The sequence below is a fragment of the Lissotriton helveticus genome, unplaced genomic scaffold, assembly GCF_964261635.1.
Source record: "Lissotriton helveticus unplaced genomic scaffold, aLisHel1.1 SCAFFOLD_400, whole genome shotgun sequence".
Lineage (NCBI taxonomy): Eukaryota > Metazoa > Chordata > Amphibia > Caudata > Salamandridae > Lissotriton > Lissotriton helveticus.
Window position 1 is genome coordinate 505,948 of NW_027611916.1, and position 25,057 is coordinate 531,004.

Sequence of the window (25,057 nt, forward strand, 5' to 3'; positions counted from 1 at the left end):
ATTAGTGTTACTCGTTGTTGAAGACAATTCTCTAGTGGAAATTAGAGATCTTTCGATACCCCTAGCAATGTCTATGACTTCTTGTAAAGTTGGTCTTTTGCACGCTAACAGTCTTTCCTGCACCTTTTTGGTATAGCAGTAGAAAACTATTTGATCCCTTATGTACACATCTGTCATCTCCTCATATTCACATTCTACTGCCAAAACTCTTAGACATGCAACATAGTCTTCCACGCTTTCTCCTTCTTGTTGTTTCCTTTGAGCAAATTTATGTCTAGCCACCATAATATTGTTCTCTTCGTCGAATTGTTTTTCTAACCTCTTCAACGCTTCCTGATATTCATTTAATGGCACAAATGTTCCAGGTGGATTCTCATACTCAGGCAGGCTATCAAAAATATCCTGACCCGCTTTTCCTAATAGCCCAAACAACAAAGAACATTTTCTTTCCGCATCAAAAGCTTTTCCATCTATTGATACGATGTAATTCTCAAAAGCCCTCACCCACTTTTTCCATTTCATTGTGGGCTTACCAGGTTCGTCTAAGAAACGAGGAGGAGCACATATGTTGTTACATTCAGCCATGTTTTGCTTATTTAGTTCTTCACTTTTTATTTCACTGCACTCTATCTCTAAATATGCTTAGATGTATATTTTATCCGTTAGCTGCGTTGCAAAATTGCTTACTTGCTTTTTGCCGCCTGAATAATGCTCTTTTATTCTTCAAAAACGATGTTTACTTCACGAGCGCTGACTCTTCTGCGCTCGTTTTAAACTCAGTCAGATTTGTTTTCCAAAATGGCCGTACGCTATGCACGCTCAGTGACGTGTGCCGCTTACAACCAATCCGTCCACACTCCCGGCATGCTTCACGCGGCTCAGCTGAGGTAATTGACAGACGCCTCAGCTGTTGCCCTGTCAACGAAGCGCCGACGGCTCACACGATAGATTATTTAGGCAAAGCGGCATTCATCAAATATTCCAATTACAAATCTTCAAACGTACAGCACAGTCTCGTTTTAAATCCTTTTTTCTCCGCTTTCTTTAATGACGTCGGAGACTTTCATTCCGTTACGCGCTACTGGCATTTAACGTACTTCCAAGTATTCTCATTCTTTACTCAAACAGTGCTCGCCGTATCCCGCTGAGTACTCACATATATGAAAGTCTCGTTCCAATCGCAAGTTTCTTCAATCAAGCTTGCGTCCACAAAATAATTCCGCAGGCCCTTGTTATCCTTGTTGCACCGGTCCTCGTCGCCAATTGTAGTGTGACAACACGACAGGAGAAGATGTGTTGTCAATAAAAGATTTATTATAAGTACAAGGGCCCGCAGGGAGCGGGAATAAATGTAATCACAACGGGAGTCAGCTGTCATCTATCTGATAGATGACAGTGACGTCACATAAATAACATCTGAACATTCCAAGTGATGCAGAGTGACGCTATCTGATAGAAATGGAAAACATACTGGGACATATGTCTAACAACCCCCCAGGATAAGATATAACGAATACAACAGGGAGCGGCGGGGATTGAAGTGCCATTCATGAGCGAGGGGGGTGCGGGGCTTTGACCACCAACAGAATAGGCAGAGGAGGACCATGCAGGGATAGCAACGGGGGCACCGATGCGAAGGGGATGGAGGGGGGTGAGAGGCAGGGGGGTTGGGGGCACGCTGGTGAGGGGGGCTGGCTGTCGGTGCTGAGGTTCAGTGAGGGCTGCGTGGAGTCCATGACAGAGAACAAAGGGGGGCGGCACAGACAGGCGGTGATCCTCGGCAGCTAGCTAGGACAGTGTCCTCCCCCCACGGCAGGCGAGCTGCTCGGGCCTGGGGGGTGTTCACATTCAAAGTGGTCGCAAGAGTGCGGGGCAGAAGAGGGGAGGGGGCCCGAGACTCTGGAGCAGGGACTGGGCTTTGGATCTCGGCGCCTCTCAACCTCCTGTGACCCTGGGCGGTCGGTGTGTCTCCCAGGGAGGGTGTCGGTCGGAGGGGGGGCGAGGGGGGCAGGCAGAAGACATTTCAGTGTGGGCAGCCGAGAGGGGCCGCTGAAGACAGGCTGAGGCCGGGCCAGGCTGCCCCGGGGGAGGGTTTAGCAGACCAGAAGAATGGGGGCGTTGGAGGTGACGGGGCACCGGCGGTCTGTGAGGCGGTCACGGGGCGCGCGACCCAGGGGCTGAACCTGACAGCTGCGTGGCCTGGAGAGCGTGTCATGACCGATGGACCTATGAAACGGGAGAACACGCCCACGTCACAGGAAGAGAAGAACCCGGAAAGAGTAAAGCACGAGGCAGCGCAGACAAGTCAGCTGTCCACCGCTGACCCCAGAGACAAGGGGCGCACGAGGCCGACGTTACCAAACTGACCCCAGAGACGAGGGGCGCGCGAGGCCAACGCCGCCACGCAGCGCTCCGCCACGTTCCTACAGACGCGCGACTGACGCGGGTACGTGCGAGGCTGTCAGGGGGAGAGGGGGGGGGGCGGGCGAGGAAGCATGGCGCTGGAGCCAACAGCGAAAGTCTTCAAATCTAGTCTTCCATCCAGGGTTAAGAGTCCAGGGTCGCGGTGAGCCCCAGGCCCTGGATCCGAGCCCTGCTTTGGTATATTAACCAGTGCTTTAAATGAGAAAAAAAATAAGTGCAGGTACTCTTACAATCAGGCTATGAGTGTAGCAAGTGGGCGGGGCTATGGACAAGACATATAAGACACTTCTACTATGTGGCCGATTATATATTCTTAAGTGCGCAATCACAGAAACAAGCAGCAATGCTCACACAAGCATTCATTCCCAGAATGTCCTTTAAAATACCTGCCTAGTGTCTGGATTCTCTCCCTCTTTCACTTGCTTTTCTCACTCACACACACACACACACACAAACATGCGTAAACAAGCAGGCAAACACCCAGACACAAGCAGACACACTCATTCAAAAGACTTTGGTGGGATAAAGGCCATTTTACACCCCTTATCTCCCACAGCTTTCTTAATTGCTGCTGTCAGCGGGATGCCTGGATTCCAGTGTGCACACATACACACCATGGTGTGAATGTGATTGACAGCACAGGGCCTGAATGGACCCTGCTCTGTCAAACACAGCGTGTGGGGGGAACACCGGACATTATGCGAATGAGCCCTGCCGAATAGTTTAGCGGTGGCTCCGCTTGGGTTACAGAGGTGCTTTGGCTGTCAGACAGCCTCGTTCGTGCTAGTGAGCACTAGCAAACATAAACGTCCTTTGATGAGTACCGGTACTCTCCTTGGCAGCAGAGAAGTGCCGGTACTCAAAGCGATAAAAATGAGAAGTGCCGGTACTCAGTACCGGTGAGTACCGGCCCATTTAAAGCACTGATAATAACTGAAATAAGAGCTTCACTCTGAGATGCAGTGACCCCCCCCCCTAGAGACAGCCACATGTTTAAAATAGACACTAAACGTGCGGTGAGCTCAGAGTTAAATGTTTAGTCAAAGCTGTGCAGTCGCCCCTCTGGGCCGGGCCTGTATGAAGCTTAAGGGTCCCCATTGCTCCCTGAACCCCCTCCTCTGTAATGGGGCTCCCAGTGACCCTCTCTGCGCCTCTGTTACTTGAGGAGGAGTGACCTCATCCAGATATTCAACATGGGTCTCTCCCTTCGTCTCCTCTGTCGTGTACAAAGTCTCGCAAAAGTGACCGAATATGTGCGCCTTTTAGATGTCCGACACTGTAACACCTCCCGTATCCCCTCTAATTTCCACAATGTATTCCCTTTCCCTCTTAACCCTCAACTGCCATGCGAAGTGGGTGCGCACCTTTTTTTTCTTTTTTTTTTTCGAAAGTGAAAAATTAATGGGAAAGTTTGAGCTTTTTAAAATTTGCTTTTATTGCTAAAAGACATAACAATATTGTTGACTATCATATCAATTTGTCTATTCTGTTGTCTCTTCTGTTCCTATTGCATCTTCTCTTTTTTTTTAAGTGTCTGAGTATTTATTTAATATATTTGTCTGTTTATTGGCATTTGAAATAATACTTACAATTTCACTGCCATGAACAATCATACAACCATTTGTGACTGAGTTTTACCCCAACAGTGTTCAAACAATACCAGTATTTGACTCATCAGCATTTGCAGTGACCAATTAAACATATCATGTGGCAGCACATCATTTGATTATATTAGTAGTGACGCTTATCAAACTGTGTGTCATGGAAGCCAGACCTAGCAGGTATTGGCATAGAGGTTCCCATATATCCCTGGGCCTTGACGTAGCCAGTAGCTCCTCTACATATAATACAAGATTTTCATTACAATAAATCATATCGTTTACCCAACACTTAGTCGTAGGAGCCAATGCACTTTCCCAGTGCAGCGCAACTCGGTGCTTGGCCAATAACAGCGCAGCGCGCACAAAATTTCCCATTGCACCCTTTAAGTGAGGTACATGGCATAGCAAACATACTGACGGAACGCACTGCAATACAATCCCAGTCATTTCCTGTAGGTATTGCAATACCCCTTCCCAGAACAACATCTCTCGTCTGCACCCAGACACCAGATGTAAGAAGTCAGCTTCCGGCTTTCCTCATCTTTTACAGTTATTAGTTTCTCTAAGGCCACATCTGTGTAGTTTAACAGGCGTGTGGTAGACTTGGTGAATGTATTTGAAATGTTTGATGCGCAAGTTACCTTTGGGTGTGAGGGCACCGGTCAGCTTGCAAATATGGTCCCATTATGTTTCTGGTAGTGGTGGAGTTAAACTGCTATTCCCTCGGGTAAGACTCTTATCAGATCCAAGATCTATCCCATTGTACACCTCTGTCTAGAGTTTTGTTACTAGTTTACGAATAGTAGGTGCAACCAGTAGCGTTTGCAGCGCCGGCAGCACCGGGGGTTCAGATCGGTACGTCGCATAGTGTTGTATAGCTCCTATATATCCTTATATTGTGTTAAGTTAGCATAGGTACGTTTCAGATTTAAACGCCATTTTTCCTTTCTTGCAACTTCTGCACACGACCCTTAATTGTTGACTTAGCTTTCAACCTAGTGGTTTGCCGTGGTGTATGTGAGAATAATATGTTATTGCTCTGATATCAGTCTTGTTTAATAAACCATGTCTGCACGGAGAGTGCTGAAGTTTCAGGAGCAACACGATATGGAATTGTTATGAGGTCTGATCTCCACGCCTTCATAGTCATAACACAAGTGCAGCCTTTGCCAACTTGGGCTTGAGGCGGGATTGATATTGCTTTGCACGAGAATTGTTAACACACTTGATGCGGTGCACATGCAGAGAGAGCTGGTGTATGCTGATGTGATTCCTTCATGCTAGGACACTAAGGTATGGGCCCGCCCTAAAACAACCCAAAGAGACCTTCTTAGATAATAATATAATATATGTGTTAGGGAGGGTGAGATATAAGTGTTGTTAACTCTTATTCATGACAGCATGTTAACATGCTGTCACCATTCGCTTTTTATGTCTTAGTAACTATGCTGATAATTTTGCTACTGATAATAAGTATACTTGTATTATCAAAGATACTGCGCCTGAGAAGACGGCATTAGTAAATAAACATTTCAAATGCACATGTGTCTTCTTTACTCCATGTTCTGGTTTGTAATGATAATATAACGAAAGAGTGTTCTTGAGTCCCACGTACCCTGAGGTACTGTAAGTTCATGTTCTGGTTTGTCTAAACATTGGGTGTTTGATATGTCCAATGAGACACTGTAGCTAGCTCGGTAAGGGGTGAGTTGGTTGCTAAGGTAAGTTTTGGGACATCCTAATTTGCCGAGGTTCCACTCCTCTGTGCACAGTTCTGTGTGAGTACAGAAACCCTGCAACATGGCGCCCAACGTTTTTCGGTGGTCTTATATCATGACACTCGAGTAGTTTATCGTTCATGCCTTAACCCCTTCACATCCGTTTCCGGAAACGGGGTGTCGGTGAAACCTACCTATTTTTTGAAATAGGTCTTTATTCAAGCTTGATAATTTCTCAAACGGTTTCTTTGAATTACTACCCAGTTGTGCTACAAAGTATTCTTTGTTTTTTCTTGTTTCCAATTCTGTGATGGCGGCAGCGGTGGCTATTGCGCAGCATAGTCGCGTAGCGGTACGCAACCATCTTCAGTGGTACCAGGTCCCAGTAGATGGGATGGCTGTGATTTTCGTGGTATGTGCAGATCCGGCGTTTCCTTACGAGTTGTTTTACTCTTGGGTTACGTTTCCGGCTGTGGACGCTAATTCTGGTTTGTTCCACTCCTACACCGCCTCGGATGTCCCGGCTGAATATACGCCGTACTGGGCATTGGAAATACCTATTGATCATTGGCAGCATCGAGTTTGGTTTGATGGCGCCCTCCCCCACTCTATGTCCCCTGCGAGGTTAGGCCCACTCTCAATTCCAGGTACTAATTGGCCTGCGTTGGGTGGCTTTACCCCGCACCCGAATCACGGAGTTTGCACCCTGGCAGAAATTCGCAGGCTGCATGTAGTTTCCATTTCCGTGATTCGTGCTTTAGTGCAATACATCGGTCGACATCTTCCTGGTGGTCCCCAGGGGGGTGCGGCCGCTCCCCTGGAACGAGGCGGAATGCGTCTCAATCCAGTGATGGTAAATTCGGTTTTTGGTGCGCGTCCAGTTGACAACGATGACTTCCCATTCTGGCTAGCAGAGAAGTTTGATCAACTGGAAGCGGTTTTTCCGAATTCCACTCCTGCTGATAAACATAGAATGTTGACGATTACTCTCCCGAAGGATATTACTCCTGAACTTGCTGACTGTGACAGCTGGGGAAAAACATTTGCGGCGGTTTATACAAGGTGCTTCGGCACCCCGTCTATGACTGCCCTGCCTGAACTCGTTAGACGTGTTCAGAATGATCACGGTCCAGAGGCAGCGGTTGAATTGGGTATGCGCCTGTGTGGTTCTTTTGAGATTGTAAGTGATCTCATTCTCTCCAATGTTAAAGGAGATGCAGTTAACTTTCAGGTGTCGAATGCTTTGGCTGCTCTGCCCGATGCCGACAAACCCCGCCAGTTAGCAAAGATTGTGGTGGCCGCTTATAAAACGATTGGCCGCACAAGTAGAGGTCTGAAATATTTTCCAGTGAAGGATAAAAAACAACCACAGGGACAATCTGCAGTGACAGATGTCCAGCCCAAGTCCAAAAAACAGAATTGGCCTAAAAAACAGACACAGGGGAAGCAGACAACGCAGACTCAGGGTACTTTTCCTGCAATACTAGCTCCTGCGCCACCCGAAAAAGTTTATGATTTGCGCGACCGCGCGATGATTAAATCGCCTGATCGTTTTCAGGGTTCTGATCAACGCTCTCCTCGTTCCTTTCAGGACACATCGGCCCCGAAGACCGGTGGAGGAGGAGGGGGTGGACGTGGACGTGGTGGCCAACAAGGACGTGGTCAGTCCCGCCAGACGGACGGCGCAGTGAAGCTGGAGGATTCTACGCCTAGGCGTCCGCAGTTTGCGAAAAAGAAAGTCGCAGCCTTAACAGCGCATCGATATGCCACAGATAGTGAGAACGCGGCTTCGGAATCTGACGTGGGCTCTGACCTTGCTGGACAGCGCGGCGGAGATAACAATAGTCAGAGAGGCGCTGCGTCCGCTACTGAGGGTGCATGTTGCAGGGTTTCTGTACTCACACAGAACTGTGCACAGAGGAGTGGAACCTCGGCAAATTAGGATGTCCCAAAACTTACCTTAGCAACCAACTCACCCCTTACCGAGCTAGCTACAGTGTCTCATTGGACATATCAAACACCCAATGTTTAGACAAACCAGAACATGAACTTACAGTACCTCAGGGTACGTGGGACTCAAGAACACTCTTTCGTTATATTATCATTACAAACCAGAACATGGAGTAAAGAAGACACATGTGCATTTGAAATGTTTATTTACTAATGCCGTCTTCTCAGGCGCAGTATCTTTGATAATACAAGTATACTTATTATCAGTAGCAAAATTATCAGCATAGTTACTAAGACATAAAAAGCGAATGGTGACAGCATGTTAACATGCTGTAATGAATAAGAGTTAACAACACTTATATCTCACCCTCCCTAACACATATATTATATTATTATCTAAGAAGGTCTCTTTGGGTTGTTTTAGGGCGGGCCCATACCTTAGTGTCCTAGCATGAAGGAATCACATCAGCATACACCAGCTCTCTCTGCATGTGCACCGCATCAAGTGTGTTAACAATTCTCGTGCAAAGCAATATCAATCCCGCCTCAAGCCCAAGTTGGCAAAGGCTGCACTTGTGTTATGACTATGAAGGCGTGGAGATCAGACCTCATAACAATTCCATATCGTGTTGCTCCTGAAACTTCAGCACTCTCCGTGCAGACATGGTTTATTAAACAAGACTGATATCAGAGCAATAACATATTATTCTCACATACACCACGGCAAACCACTAGGTTGAAAGCTAAGTCAACAATTAAGGGTCGTGTGCAGAAGTTGCAAGAAAGGAAAAATGGCGTTTAAATCTGAAACGTACCTATGCTAACTTAACACGATATAAGGATATATAGGAGCTATACAACACCCCCCCATGATCCGAGAACGGACTAAATAAGGTAACAGAAGTGCCATCACATGAGAGCAGAATCCATTTATAAACGAGCATGAATAAAAATTCAATTAAAAAAACTAACGCTAAAAAATAGCCCACAAATATAATGTGGCTCAAGCCAATAGGCAAGCAAAAAATAAAATGTCTTGACCAAAAGTCAACAAAATCAAGGAAATGCTATCAATCAGCATGCCAATCTGAGGCAGTGTCTATGATAAGACCGTATATGAAAAGTAAGCTGCAACAGCCTCAAGGAGGAAGTCACTGTCCTCATCCGAAAACAGTTCAGCCATCCAGTTTAAAAGTTGAAAGGAACATACGTGATCTTCCAGCACCGGATCCTCTATAACCATCAGAGGACAGCTCGGTGGGTTTTCAAGAAAACTTTGTTCCAAGAAATTTTGCGCTGCCGACAACACATCCCAGGGACCCATTAGTCCATGTGCCAACGCCAAGGCCATAATCCTTTCGTCAGAACAAACCAACTCGTGAGCAATGATAGGACTCATCAGTTGATCAAAATCGACGTCAGAAGATGCTGGTCCGCAGAGACACAAATCAATGGCCCAAAGGAAATCACAGGTCAGGCAGCGAAATACAGGCTGGACACAGGTGAAATAGGAGAACCGAAAAGATAATCCAAACGCCGTGCTTAGAGTCGCCAACGGCAGTGTGCCATAATAATCAAGCATGCGGTTGCGAAACCGCGTCAGTAGTAGCTGTGCGTGGTCTTGCACAGGAAGGGCATCCATATTTAAAAAGGCAGAAAACCACCAATGCGCCAGCCGCTAATGCAAGCAAAAATGGGAACCCTCCAAATAAGGAAGAAAAAATAGAATGGAAGAAGGCAGGGATGACTCCAAAAATCTTCTCAAAGGAAGTCACGAGACCACCGCTAACAACTTTAAAAAAATGTGCTAGGCCCGTTGTGGAGGATGCGTTAAAGATAGAACGGACCATGGCTCCGAAATGCAAAGGCAAATCAGTGTTTAAAAGAGCCTGAACCTCCGTACGGGTGTTAGCAATGTGAAGCACGAAAGTTTCACGGGCCGAGCTCAAGGCCACCTCTTTCTGGGACAATAGAGCTCTTATTCTAGCCATGCCGCTGAATTCTGCTCCCAAGGTCGGTATCTGTGGCCAAATGGAAGACTCCCTATGTTCACGTGTGGGAGGATAAAGAACATTTCTGCAGCAAATAACTCGCTCACTAACCGTTACTATGAAAGCTATACCTTTAATTAAACCACAACAGTTTTCATTATTGAGCATTAAATAACTACCATTCTCTAACAATTTAAACGTGGGGATGATAGCAGGAACTGGCGTGCCCTGTAAAACGCAAGCCATATTCGGTCTGTCCTTGTTACATGAACCGTGTAACTGTATGTGTCTACACATTAAAGAATGATCTGGCGTCTCAGTACACTCATCCCCTGTTAGATAAACTTCTTGTTCATCCTTGAAACATCTGTATGTGTATGGGAGTGACCAGACCTCATGAAGAAAACCGCTACCTAAGGGTTCAAAACGACCTATTGGCACATATTTCATACAATTTGAAAACTTATATAAAGCAAAAGGCAGCGTTATTAAACCGTGGATAAGCCACGTAGCAGCAGTGGTCTCCGCCACAGAAAAAGGTAAAGATTCCAATCTTTCAATATGGAGCATAGAAAAGGAAGCATCACGCATTGAAAGCAAGCGTTGTTTGTCTGTCAAATTAAATGGTGCAAATAAAGAGGAAACGTTCATGTATCCCCAGGGAACTTTACCCATTTTTAGAGTCTGTAGTGTCCATGCAAACTGCATGATTGAACGTAATTGATTTTGACCATGGTATAATACAGATACTTCATCATGTACAATATCAACAACAGACGACACAATATTATCTAATGTGTAAATTCTAGAGGAAAGCACGTTAATGCTATTGTCAACAACCGCAAGCACTTTCTCAAGATTCGCCTGATCAATAGCCCTAAGGCGTGAAGCAGCCTCAATCTGTGAGAGTTTCCAAATTTCATTGTAAACACCATATAACCACCTTTTCGACCTGCCACTAGCTGGGCCCTTAATGAAATCATTCAAATCCACGTCTGCATTCAGTTTGGAAAGGTGATACTTAACCGCAGGTAAAGTTGAATGTTTCAGCCAAGCTTGACACAACTTGCCAACAGAGTAAGAGGTGACAGTATGACTCAAATCAAAACGGGGATCAGATCTAACAGTCTTAAAACCGTCAGTCATATTTAAAAATCTTTTTTGGCAAGAATCAGCACTACGGTGCCAAAGCAGCCAACCCTTGGGATTCATACTGGAAATGTTAAAGGAGGAATTCAGAAGCAGAGCCTGTATTTCTCTAATGGACAATTTAGTAAAATTACTCCAATTCTCATATTCCTCCAACTCCGGGAAAGACGGGGTGTTCAACCTTTTAGATGTAGCCAATCCAAAGCATGTGGTCTGGGAAATGGTTTCATTTAAAAACCACATATGATTTGGGATGAGACATGCACGGTGCAAAGCCTCAGTGCCTTGTACCTGCCAGGCCCTTGAGCCCCAAACTGATTTAAGGTCTATGGTATCCTTCCATAACTCATACCCTCCAGTAACTAATTGATCCAGGAAGGCTTTTGAATATAACAATTTTGTATTTGTAAGTCGAACCTTGGACTGTGGCTGTTTGTGAAATTTAAAATAAAAGGACTCGGGATTGGACTGATTAAAGTCAGTGAAATAAGTATACTTTTTAAGAAACGTTTCTGAACTCCCTTGTGTTGGTGCTGGGCAATGTTCCCACTGAGTAAAATTAACCGCATCCCTTCGGGAAGATGTCTTGTGTAAGAAGTGATTGCCATAATGTTGGTAACAGAACAATTCACCATAATTAGCAGATTCTAAATATAAATCCTCAGCATCAAAAGCAGCATAATATTTCAAATCAGAAAACAAACTTTCCACAGCATTAACATCCCAATCATCAGAACGAATGTTTTGTTTCACCACATCCCCCATATTAACTCTTAGTACATTAGGGACATTAACCACTTCCGTTGGGCCATGAATCTGAAAACGAACTGCATCCCACGCGATTCCATCCAGAACAGGCCACGCTGTGATGTTAACCAAAGTCAAGTCTCTTTTTAATCTGTGTGTAGAATGTGAAGAGGAAAGTGGGGCCAAAGTTCCATTCAAAAGTGTAATGCAAGTTCTCTCCTCGACATAGTGTCCATTCATAATCCGAAAAAAATAAAACACAAAACCAATTGACATAAAAAGGTAAACTGAAAAAAGGACCAGCCAAATGTATATCCAAGGAGGTATCAAAAAATGTTTTTTAAACAGGCTAGCATATAATGCAATTTTAGAGGGTTTTTTCGAGGCAAGGGAAGCAGAGTCAAATGAAAATCTGGATTCCGTGGCTAAACGAGCTTGCAGGTCAGGCATGGACAAATCAGTGGGGTATGTATAGTCTGTCTCATCAAGGTTAGTTCCTGGTAAATTATTCAATAATGGACTGGAAACAGCAGGTAATTCGATGGCCACCTCAGGTTCATTATTAGAAGTAGTGGGCATAACTGAATTTCTCACAATGGAAGGACAGGAAACAGCCGGTGTCATGCTAAGAAGAATCGGCCACTCTGTGTATCTTGACATTGTCAATAGAAATAAACCTGTTTTCCTTACGACCTGGAAGTGGTGGTAAAATGACTGTTCTTGTGCCCTTCACTCCAAGCACTGGGACCGGAGCTCGATAGGAGGGACCAAACTCTTTCTTGTTGTCGATCTTCTCTCGAACCAGTTCTCCAACTTGGGGTAGCCAGCCAACTACCGGGATCTGCAACGCATCATCCGATGTGGAGGGCAAATGTTCCTTTGCAAGAGTGTCTCTCGTCTTTTGAAGATTCTGTAAAACATTGCAATGTTCATCTGCGTCAAAGGAAGTGGCGCGAACCACCGAGTCTAGACCGTCAAGGTCAGGGACGAACATCTTGATGCCAAAGAGCATTTCGTATGGGGTCCGCCCACCCAGAGACCTTCTAGGGAGATTATTAAGAGCACGCTGCACGCCATAGAGGTGAGCCAGCCAGTTTCTGCCAGTGCCTATAACTCGGGCTGTCAAAGATTGCTTTAAATCACGGTTCATTCGTTCAACTACACTATTACCCTCGGGTCTGTAGGGTGACGAAAACTTGACTTGGACCCCCATCGAAGTCATGGCATCCTTATACGCCTTAGAGGCGAAAGCCGGACCCTGATCCGAATGGAAGGTACCACAGGCAAAAATCCCTATAAAGATACGCAAATCTCTGATGACAGTCCGGGAATCAGCGCTGCGATGTGGCCATAACCACACAAAGCGTGTGCATGAGTCAACTGCTACTAAGATGTATTTATACGCAGTATCAGATGAAAATGGACCGCAGTGATCTAAATAAACACAGCCTAGTGGTTTATTAGAAATGTACAACTGAGTCTGAGGCGGACGCGTAGCAGTTGAAGGTTTAATCTGCTGGCATATGTCACAAAGAAGGACATAATCACGCGTCTGTTTGTACAGTCCCCGCCACCAGAAACGTTGTTGCAGTTGCGTTACAGTGGCTGAGACGCCCGCATGCGCAGACGCCACACCTTCATGAGCCGCTGTAATCAAGTCTGTTCTGCGATCCGAGTTGGGAATCAGCCGTTCCCCAACATCAGGAATTGTCACAAAAGGAACCTTTTCGGGACTTAAGTGGTATTTATACTTCGAAGGGAATCCCGCAGGATGTTTACTTCCCTTCTCAGAGGCAGCAATCGCTGCCAAGATGTCGCTATCAATCTTGGATTTAGACCTAGTAACTGCTGCAACTAAGTATGTAGATACTGCTGATTTCGCTGCTTCATCAGCAAGCGAGTTGCCAACAGCGTGAACTCCTAAACGCTGATGACCGAGAGTATGAATCACATAAACGAGTGGCAACCTAGCCTTAAGCTCTGCCACTCGTACCCAGATCATTTTATGTTTTATTGTGCTACCCTTGGAATCATGAAAGTCATTTTGAATCCAAAAGAACAAGTTTTCATTGTAAGACTGGACACAGTAGTAAGAATCACTTACAATTAGAGTAGTAACACTTGGATCTGCGTACTCCAAAGCTAGTAAGAGAGCACGAAGCTCTGCCAATTGTGCAGTGCAATCGCCCAGGGGCAACGTGTGTACCTCCCTGGAAATGAACTCATCATTCAACATAGCACCGACCACAATGGCGCATGCGGAAACGTAGGCGTGTTTAGAGCCATGCGCAACCTGCGCCGACCCATCAGTGTAAATGATGCAATGGAAGTCCTCCAAAGGTCGCATCGCCAGAGGAGCAGGGTGAACGAATTCATACTGCAAGAACTCCTGCGACCGTAAGGAAGCGTCAAAAATAAACATGACATCCGCGGATGACAATGACGCAGCCCACTGAATCCACCGAGGGTGCAAAGCTTTTGAATTTGGTACACTGGCTTTCGTGACTGCCTCCAAATGAGGACAGGGTGTTACCACTAGCATGCGTTTCCCCTGTGACAGAGCTCGTTCCTTTAGAATAGCCATCTGTACAGCAGTTAGAACCTTTTCTATGGTGGGAAACCGCATCTCAGCCGAGGTGTACAAGTGTGACTTGTAAGCAATAGGTACTGTGTCACCTTCATTAAAAGTGAGGTATGTGAAACCCACCGTCCCAGGAATTATTCTTATGACCAGGTTGGTGTGGTTATCACGAGTCAGTAAATATTTAGAAGCGAGCAGATCAGCCTGCAAGGATTGCAAAATGGCTGAATGCTCTGGCAGCCAGCATGATTTTGAGAAAGTTGGTTGTATCAAAGCATACAAAGGCTTGATACGCTGGGCATATTCCGGAATGTAAGTTCTGCCGAAATTCAAAAAGCCCAGTAAGGATTGTAATTTTTTCAGAGTTGTTGGTGCGCGCAATTGTGCGCACTTCTCCAAGAAGTGAGGAGCCAAACCTCTACCTTCATTGTTGAGCTCATAACCCAAAAACAACACTGTGTGTTCAGCAATGTGCGATTTTGCAAAGTTGAATTTGTAACCCATGTCAGCGAAATTGCAAACAAGAGAATTTACACGACACAGATGCTCCCAAATATCGTCGTCTGTGAGATATATGTCATCCACATACGAAAAAGCATCAGGGTCGAGTGCCTCCAGAATAGAGACAATTCGAGCGGTAAATATACCAGGACTATTCTTGTAGCCCATTGGAAGACGCCGGAATTGCTTTTGGACTCCAGCGCTTGTAAAACTGGTCCATTGGGAGCTAAAAGCTGTCCAATCTGTGGGCATAAAAACCATTGGATATGTCAAGCGTTGTCTTGAAACGCTTACGCACGAGACTATCCACTAGGGCAGAGCCGTGAGTATTCTGTACTGCACAGTTACGGCAATGCGAGTTCAAATGCCGGTAATCCAAAACCAAACGATATGATCCGTCAGGTTTATTCACAGTAAAAAGGGGATTATTCATCGGTGACACACACGTTTCAATAACTCCCTGATATTCCAATTGTTCAAGGATTTCCGCGACGGAAGATTTTGCTTCACGCCGAATGGGATATTGAGGTTGAGGCTGCGGCTGAGACCGCAACGGAATTTCGTGGCAAGGCGACAATTTATCCCAACCACATTGGTTACGGTACAGAGCCGGCGCAAGAGCCCGAGCCCACTCTTCTGCAAAATGCTGCGCATGCTCTTTCGAGACAGTGTTCGCGAAACTGGGTAGGATTACCTCCTCCCCTCGCGGCGCCGCGAGCACAAAAGGTGGGGGCCAGTCAGCCTCCGAAAGTAAAATATCATATGTAGAAGACAGATTCTCCCAAAATACACCTTTAACGGTACGCTGTATGTCACCTTCAATTAACAGGACAATTTCATATAGTCTTTCAGGGGGAGCAAGTCTTGTATCCGCTGTTTCTATCACAACGTAGACTTCAGTCGCTGTCACCCTCAGTAGTGGACGCAGCGCCTCTCTGACTATTGTTATCTCCGCCGCGCTGTCCAGCAAGGTCAGAGCCCACGTCAGATTCCGAAGCCGCGTTCTCACTATCTGTGGCATATCGATGCGCTGTTAAGGCTGCGACTTTCTTTTTCGCAAACTGCGGACGCCTAGGCGTAGAATCCTCCAGCTTCACTGCGCCGTCCGTCTGGCGGGACTGACCACGTCCTTGTTGGCCACCACGTCCACGTCCACCCCCTCCTCCTCCACCGGTCTTCGGGGCCGATGTGTCCTGAAAGGAACGAGGAGAGCGTTGATCAGAACCCTGAAAACGATCAGGCGATTTAATCATCGCGCGGTCGCGCAAATCATAAACTTTTTCGGGTGGCGCAGGAGCTAGTATTGCAGGAAAAGTACCCTGAGTCTGCGTTGTCTGCTTCCCCTGTGTCTGTTTTTTAGGCCAATTCTGTTTTTTGGACTTGGGCTGGACATCTGTCACTGCAGATTGTCCCTGTGGTTGTTTTTTATCCTTCACTGGAAAATATTTCAGACCTCTACATGGCGCCCAACGTTTTTCGGTGGTCTTATATCATGACACTCGAGTAGTTTATCGTTCATGCCTTAACCCCTTCACATCCGTTTCCGGAAACGGGGTGTCGGTGAAACCTACCTATTTTTTGAAATATAATAGAACAGTCATTTTACCACCACTTCCAGGTCGTAAGGAAAACAGGTTTATTTCTATTGACAATGTCAAGATACACAGAGTGGCCGATTCTTCTTAGCATGACACCGGCTGTTTCCTGTCCTTCCATTGTGAGAAATTCAGTTATGCCCACTACTTCTAATAATGAACCTGAGGTGGCCATCGAATTACCTGCTGTTTCCAGTCCATTATTGAATAATTTACCAGGAACTAACCTTGATGAGACAGACTATACATACCCCACTGATTTGTCCATGCCTGACCTGCAAGCTCGTTTAGCCACGGAATCCAGATTTTCATTTGACTCTGCTTCCCTTGCCTCGAAAAAACCCTCTAAAATTGCATTATATGCTAGCCTGTTTAAAAAACATTTTTTGATACCTCCTTGGATATACATTTGGCTGGTCCTTTTTTCAGTTTACCTTTTTATGTCAATTGGTTTTGTGTTTTATTTTTTTCGGATTATGAATGGACACTATGTCGAGGAGAGAACTTGCATTACACATTTGAATGGAACTTTGGCCCCACTTTCCTCTTCACATTCTACACACAGATTAAAAAGAGACTTGACTTTGGTTAACATCACAGCGTGGCCTGTTCTGGATGGAATCGCGTGGGATGCAGTTCGTTTTCAGATTCATGGCCCAACGGAAGTGGTTAATGTCCCTAATGTACTAAGAGTTAATATGGGGGATGTGGTGAAACAAAACATTCGTTCTGATGATTGGGATGTTAATGCTGTGGAAAGTTTGTTTTCTGATTTGAAATATTATGCTGCTTTTGATGCTGAGGATTTATATTTAGAATCTGCTAATTATGGTGAATTGTTCTGTTACCAACATTATGGCAATCACTTCTTACACAAGACATCTTCCCGAAGGGATGCGGTTAATTTTACTCAGTGGGAACATTGCCCAGCACCAACACAAGGGAGTTCAGGAACGTTTCTTAAAAAGTATACTTATTTCACTGACTTTAATCAGTCCAATCCCGAGTCCTTTTATTTTAAATTTCACAAACAGCCACAGTCCAAGGTTCGACTTACAAATACAAAATTGTTATATTCAAAAGCCTTCCTGGATCAATTAGTTACTGGAGGGTATGAGTTATGGAAGGATACCATAGACCTTAAATCAGTTTGGGGCTCAAGGGCCTGGCAGGTACAAGGCACTGAGGCTTTGCACCGTGCATGTCTCATCCCAAATCATATGTGGTTTTTAAATGAAACCATTTCCCAGACCACATGCTTTGGATTGGCTACATCTAAAAGGTTGAACACCCCGTCTTTCCCGGAGTTGGAGGAATATGAGAATTGGAGTAATTTTACTAAATTGTCCATTAGAGAAATACAGGCTCTGCTTCTGAATTCCTCCTTTAACATTTCCAGTATGAATCCCAAGGGTTGGCTGCTTTGGCACCGTAGTGCTGATTCTTGCCAAAAAAGATTTTTAAATATGACTGACGGTTTTAAGACTGTTAGATCTGATCCCCGTTTTGATTTGAGTCATACTGTCACCTCTTACTCTGTTGGCAAGTTGTGTCAAGCTTGGCTGAAACATTCAACTTTACCTGCGGTTAAGTATCACCTTTCCAAACTGAATGCAGACGTGGATTTGAATGATTTCATTAAGGGCCCAGCTAGTGGCAGGTCGAAAAGGTGGTTATATGGTGTTTACAATGAAATTTGGAAACTCTCACAGATTGAGGCTGCTTCACGCCTTAGGGCTATTGATCAGGCGAATCTTGAGAAAGTGCTTGCGGTTGTTGACAATAGCATTAACGTGCTTTCCTCTAGAATTTACACATTAGATAATATTGTGTCGTCTGTTGTTGATATTGTACATGATGAAGTATCTGTATTATACCATGGTCAAAATCAATTACGTTCAATCATGCAGTTTGCATGGACACTACAGACTCTAAAAATGGGTAAAGTTCCCTGGGGATACATGAACGTTTCCTCTTTATTTGCACCATTTAATTTGACAGACAAACAACGCTTGCTTTCAATGCGTGATGCTTCCTTTTCTATGCTCCTGGATGGCTGAACTGTTTTCGGATGAGGACAGTGACTTCCTCCTTGAGGCTGTTGCAGCTTACTTTTCATATACGGTCTTATCATAGACACTGCCTCAGATTGGCATGCTGATTGATAGCATTTCCTTGATTTTGTTGACTTTTGGTCAAGACATTTTATTTTTTGCTTGCCTATTGGCTTGAGCCCCATTATATTTGTGGGCTATTTTTTAGCGTTAGTTTTTTTAATTGAATTTTTATTCATGCTCGTTTATAAATGGATTCTGCTCTCATGTGATGGCACTTCTGTTACCTTATTTAGTCCATTCTCGGATCATGGGGGGGTGTTGTATAGCTCCTATATATCCTTATATCGTGTTAAGTTAGCATAGGTACGTTTCAGATTTAAACGCCATTTTTCCTTTCTTGCAACTTCTGCACACGACCCTTAATTGTTGACTTAGCTTTCAACCTAGTGGTTTGCCGTGGTGTATGTGAGAATAATATGTTATTGCTCTGATATCAGTCTTGTTTAATAAACCATGTCTGCACGGAGAGTGCTGAAGTTTCAGGAGCAACACGATATGGAATTGTTATGAGGTCTGATCTCCACGCCTTCATAGTCATAACACAAGTGCAGCCTTTGCCAACTTGGGCTTGAGGCGGGATTGATATTGCTTTGCACGAGAATTGTTAACACACTTGATGCGGTGCACATGCAGAGAGAGCTGGTGTATGCTGATGTGATTCCTTCATGCTAGGACACTAAGGTATGGGCCCGCCCTAAAACAACCCAAAGAGACCTTCTTAGATAATAATATAATATATGTGTTAGGGAGGGTGAGATATAAGTGTTGTTAACTCTTATTCATGACAGCATGTTAACATGCTGTCACCATTCGCTTTTTATGTCTTAGTAACTATGCTGATAATTTTGCTACTGATAATAAGTATACTTGTATTATCAAAGATACTGCGCCTGAGAAGACGGCATTAGTAAATAAACATTTCAAATGCACATGTGTCTTCTTTACTCCATGTTCTGGTTTGTAATGATAATATAACGAAAGAGTGTTCTTGAGTCCCACGTACCCTGAGGTACTGTAAGTTCATGTTCTGGTTTGTCTAAACATTGGGTGTTTGATATGTCCAATGAGACACTGTAGCTAGCTCGGTAAGGGGTGAGTTGGTTGCTAAGGTAAGTTTTGGGACATCCTAATTTGCCGAGGTTCCACTCCTCTGTGCACAGTTCTGTGTGAGTACAGAAACCCTGCAACAATAGTGGGCATTGATTGCTTGCCGCAGCCTATGAATGGTAAAATTAAACAACGGTGAGGGATTGGTTATGTAACTCAGGTCTTCTGTCATAAGGAAGTGCCCATCTGGGTATATGTCTCGCATAGTCATCATGCCCTAGTGGTGGTCGCACCCTCCCAGTAGATTGTCATTTAGTCTGTCAACACATGGGATGTGGTTTCCTTCCCAACCAGGTCTTCTAGAATGTCTGCCGGCATTTGCCATGTTCTGGGTAGGTGAGAGGGGGGTGACCCAGCGTGCCACACAACTGATCAGGGCATGATCAGACAGCAATCGAGCCAGATGGGTCACCTCCACGTTAGGAAGGCCTCCATCCCTGACACCAAGACCCTGTCCAACCTGCTGTGTGTGTTATGGGCAGGTATACAATTTCTGCGTTGGGTGCCTATCTCTCCCTATGTCCGTTATTCCCAAGTCCTCCATTACCTCCCGATGCCTCTTGGTCATCTGCCGCTTCTTTCCCTGTCTAGGAGGGTGCCTGTCCAAGTTAGGATCCAACACTCAATTTAAATCCCCCATCCAGAGAAGAGGAGCGTCCAGGTCCGGGGCCAGTATGTTTTGTATAGACTGATAAAAGCCCGGATCGCCTATGTTTGGGGCATAGATATTTAGGATAGTGATATCCCGTCTGTCAAGTATCGCCCTGAGTAGGACATAGCGGCTGTTCACGTCGGCTTTCATGTACTGCAAGACAAACGGCGTCCCAAGAGCCACCCATATCAATACACCTCTCGCATAAGTAAAATAGGATGAGTGAAATATCTGGCCTCTTCATTTTTTTTTTGTCAACTTATTGGCTCCCGCATCATCCAGGTGGGTTTCTTGCCAGCAGGCCACTCAGACGTGGTGTCGCTTAAGAATTATATCATGTGCTGCTCCATTCGTTGCACTGCGTCCATCAGTATGCCTGAACTCAGAATAATAAAATACACCTTTTAGTGAAGTTTATTTTAATTTTCTGTGTTTGCAAATAACACTTTTAGAAAATAGGTATTTGCTTTTCTAACCATTCAAACCTGCCTCTGCTAGGATGTGTATTCCTATGTCTGGTTTCATGAAGTGACAGGGCTGGGGAATTCCAGGAGACAGGCTGAGTCACCCAGTGGTGAATAGAGAGATCTGCATCTTGAGGGAGGAGTGCACCTGTACTCTGAATATGGCTGTGCCTGCCTTCCACAATGCTGGCTCCACCCCTGGGGAGCGGCTGATGTCTCTGCCCTGCACACTGAAAGAAGTGAAGGAGTCCTGTCAACAAAGTGCTTCGTTTGTTAGTAGTTGTTATATGCAGCACATGTGGAATGTGGGTGGAGTGCACAGCTGGGGACTGGGACAACACCAAGCTAGATATCGCTATGGCAATGGAGGTTAAATTCCTTAGTTGAGATGTAAGGGGATTGGGTACAAAATTGTACCCAATCCCCTTACATCTCAACTAAGGAACTTAACCTCCATTGCCATAGCAATATCTATCTTGGTGTTGTTCCAGTCATCAGCTGTGCACTCCATCCACATTCCACATGTGCTGCATATAACAACTACTAACAAATAAAGCAAACTGTGCCATGCTCCCTCCACACCCCACGGACCGGTAACGTGCAACAGCGCTATCGTCAATGCCCTCCCCATGCTTGTTCCAGGATGTGCGCAGCTTCCCTCGCAGCCCAACAGGGGCCACTGAACTTCCCAAATTAACCAGCCACACAACCTAGCCCGCCCATCACAATACCTACAAAATGCCCGTCAAGGGAAGTGTAGTCCAGCGGGGGTCCCCAATAAGGTTGCAGTACTCTCAATGTTACATTTGGATTGTCGTTACCCTCTTGCCACTCCAGGCACCCCCCCCCCAGTAGTAAATGTGTGGCCCACATGCACTTCATTCTTTAATTATTATAAATGTCAGAGCAGCCAACAGTAGTTCAGTTCCTGTGTGAATGTCCCCTTTTCCATGGAGCTTCCGTCGCTGGAACTGCTTTCAGGATGGTTTCAAGGACTATGTACATCATCGGGTTCAGTGTTTCCGGAGTATCCTCTGTGTCAGGTCCAGATTCAGTGTTCGGTGAGGAGGAGGCACCCAGCTTGATGGTTTTCAATGCATGGTGCCGTCCTCGCCCATCGTAATTCTCTATTCATCTTGTGGGTTCCCGTCCGTCTCTCTTGCAGCCCAGAGGATACAGTCGCTATCTTGATAGATCAATATTTTGGCGATTATTACCTGGGAGGGAGTCCGGGGGGAAGTACTGGGGGAAGAGGGGGGGGGGGGCGAAGGCACTATGGCTCTGTGTTCTCTGTCCACTGCAAAGAGTTCGGATAAGCCTCACGGACGCAACTGGGTGCATATCCATCGCTCCAGGAATTGCTTCTCCCTGTCCTCCTCAACTTGCTCAGGGAACCCTAGGACTCTTATGTTGCTGTGCCTTGCGCGCCTCTCCGCAACTTTGGCCCGGCACTCAAGGGCCTTTGTGACTGGACGTCTGGGCCACGTGCTGCTTAAATGCTGCCACTTCTCCTTTTAAGTCCACTATATCTCCCTCCGCCGTGGACACTTTATCTGCTACTTTACGTAAATCGGCTCTCAATATGTTCACATCAATAGACACGGTCTCATTTTGTCTTTTCAGGAGATTCCTGGAACCCTGGATGGCCGCCAGGAGCTCCACACATGAGGGTTTGCAAGTTGCGCCATCTTCCCCCTCATTGCCAGTGCCGGTTTGTCTTGTAATTCTTTACGGGGGTGTCGAGGGGTAGTATACTGTGTGATTGTGTTGGCCCTAGCAAAGCAGGCCGTTTTGTCCTTGTCCATCGTGTGCACACCAGGTGCCCCGTGCTCTAGACCCGGGTTGCGTCAACCACCTCAGTTCATCAGCCACCAAAGGCTTCTGCGGGCACTGTAGTCACTGTATTATCCTCTCTGGAGTGTGGTGGGGAGGACAAAGAAACAAGAAGAGGAGGCAGCTCTGTCTGACACCCCCCCAGGCCGACCTAAATGGCCTGCAGCAGTAGGACCAGGCCACATGCAGCTCGACAGCAAACCCTTTGTGTCAAATGTGTTGTAATTGCCTGTGATATTGTGCAGCATCCCATGCACCGCATAGCACCCTCAAGGAGAATTCGGTCTCCAGCACCCCAGGAGATTTCCCCCTTGGCCTAGCTAGGCAGCAATCAAGGCCCCACCTCTCCGCCCACAGTCCAGGGGGCCACAGGGGTCCAACGACAACTGTTCCTTGACTCCAGCAGGGTCAAGAATGTGCAACTGCACAATCTGCAGCCACCGCTGAAAAGGGAAATCGCCCTCGAGCTACAGGGAGAGCGATGTTTGGGACAAAACCGTCTGACTCACAAGCTCAAGAATTTGGGGACAAAATAGGATCCCTCAGATGCATGGACTGCCTTATTGACATCGCGCAAGATACTGAATCCCTTTGTGGGTTGGATCGATCACCACAAAAGAAAGGTCTTTATAAAAAAGGACATAGCCTTGAGAAAGTCGTGGGACGATTTCCCTTTGTAAGCAATGAAATACTTGGCTGTCTGAAACAAGACCAAAAGAATAAAAAAAAAAATAATAATTGAAATAACTTGTGTATAATTTGTGCTTACATCGTGCACTTAACAAATTGTTGCTACACCTATGACTGTGTGCTGAGGATTTCTTTGTCTATTCAGTTTTTGTATTTCACCCATAACTTGAACACCGAAAGACGTAATCTAAGATTAGCAGAAAGAGCCTGGAGATCCTCTCCATCCTTAGAACTTCTAAAACGCTTAAGATCAACGAGGAACACATACAACAGAAGAGTAAGGCAAGTGAAAGCTAATTTCTTTAGAGCACAGTTTGACCAAGCCAGAAATGCAGTCAAAAACTATTTGAAATAGTCAAGCAGCAGTCACGCCGGAACCAGCACCCTCCCAGACTGTGAAGAACTGGCTGCCTTGTTCATGGAAAATACCACAAAGATAGAGAATGAGCTACAACTAGTGAATGAACTACTACCGGTTTCCTCACTCAGTTTTTCACTCACCACCCAGTATACTGAAGGTAGTGATCCATCCAGGCACCCTTCCAAAAACAATGCCTCGTGCCACACCTTCTCCACAATCAACGAAAGTGACATTTACAAAATCCTTTCATTATTAAACCCATCTAATCACTTCACTGACCCTCTACCTCCATCTATATTCAAAGAGATCAAAACCTTCATTCTACCGATGGTCTAAGATAGTAAATGCCTCGCTACATCAAAACACTATCCATGATTGCCTAAAAGCAGGACACCCCAACTTAAAAAAAAAAACTCGCTGACTGCTCTGATCCTAATAACTTTCAGCCTATCTCCAACATCCCTACTCTTGCCAATCTCTTAGAAAAATGTGTATAGATCCAACTCTGCAACCACATAGACAACTTTTAACTCCTTGACCAACACCAATCAGTTTTCCGTCAAGGTCAGAGCACTGAATCTGCACTTACTTATTTTGTGGATGACATAGTAATGCTGGACCTAAATGAATCATCCCCCATGATACTGCTCAACTTTATGGCTGCCTTTGACAGTTAATCACGATAGACTACTGAAACTATTGGAACAAAGGATGGGCTTATTAGGGGTCGTATTGCAATGGTTTTCTTGATTCCACTAAAACAGAACTCAGAGAGTCCAAATGAATCCATCTCTGTCTAAGCCCTATACGTTCAATCTTGGCTTTCCACAAGGATCTGCTCTCTCACCCATTCTCTTCAATCTATTCCTGGAAACACTGGCAAATCACTTACAATCCGCTACCATCCAGTATAATATGTACACTGATGACACTCTGCTGTATCTCAAAATCACCTTCCCAGATGACATTATATTCCTCAATTCCACCTTGCAAAATACACATCACTGGCCCACGGATAACCATCTCAAACTCACTACTACCAAAACGTAATTCTTTCTCATCTCACCGCCGAATAACATCCCCAAGATTGATCTTTGGTTGAAACCTCTTGCAGCCCTCACTTTCTCTCTTCACATCATACACTCTGCTAGATCCTTGGGTATTAGACAAACATCTGAATATGCAGGATTACATTACCGCAGTCACCAAAGGAGCAAATTAGGAGCTGAGCATTCTGCGGAAACTTAAACACTACCTTCCACATGAAGACCTAAAACAAGCGATTGTAGAAGTAGACCTCAGCAAGGCCTACCAGTGCTAGGGGTTTGCCCTTCTCTGCACACAAGTCCTCAGACCAGCAAATAGAAGTTAGCACGGAAACTGAAACGTCAAGAAAACAATGTATTAAACCTCATGAGGTGTAACTACATTCGCATAACACCCTTCGGCAGTGGATCAAGTAGCACAAGGAGTAGAAGAACCATGGGTCTTTTATAACCGCACAGGAGCTCAAAAGGAGGCGGTACGAGTTCACATATGAAGAGTTTCATACATAGGTGGTCATATAGAGAATGCA

General features: G+C 45.4%; 1 protein-coding gene across 1 annotated transcript in view; it reads left to right on the top strand.

Moving 5' to 3' along the window:
- Positions 1-2,254: 2,254 nt before the first annotated feature.
- The window catches only part of LOC144807243 (uncharacterized), a 42,328-nt gene continuing 19,525 nt past the window's right edge, over positions 2,255-25,057 (top strand). The window contains exon 1 of the mRNA XM_078673095.1: positions 2,255-2,446. The gene's annotated coding sequence lies outside the window, so the exon portion shown is untranslated. The remainder of the gene's footprint in view (positions 2,447-25,057) is intronic.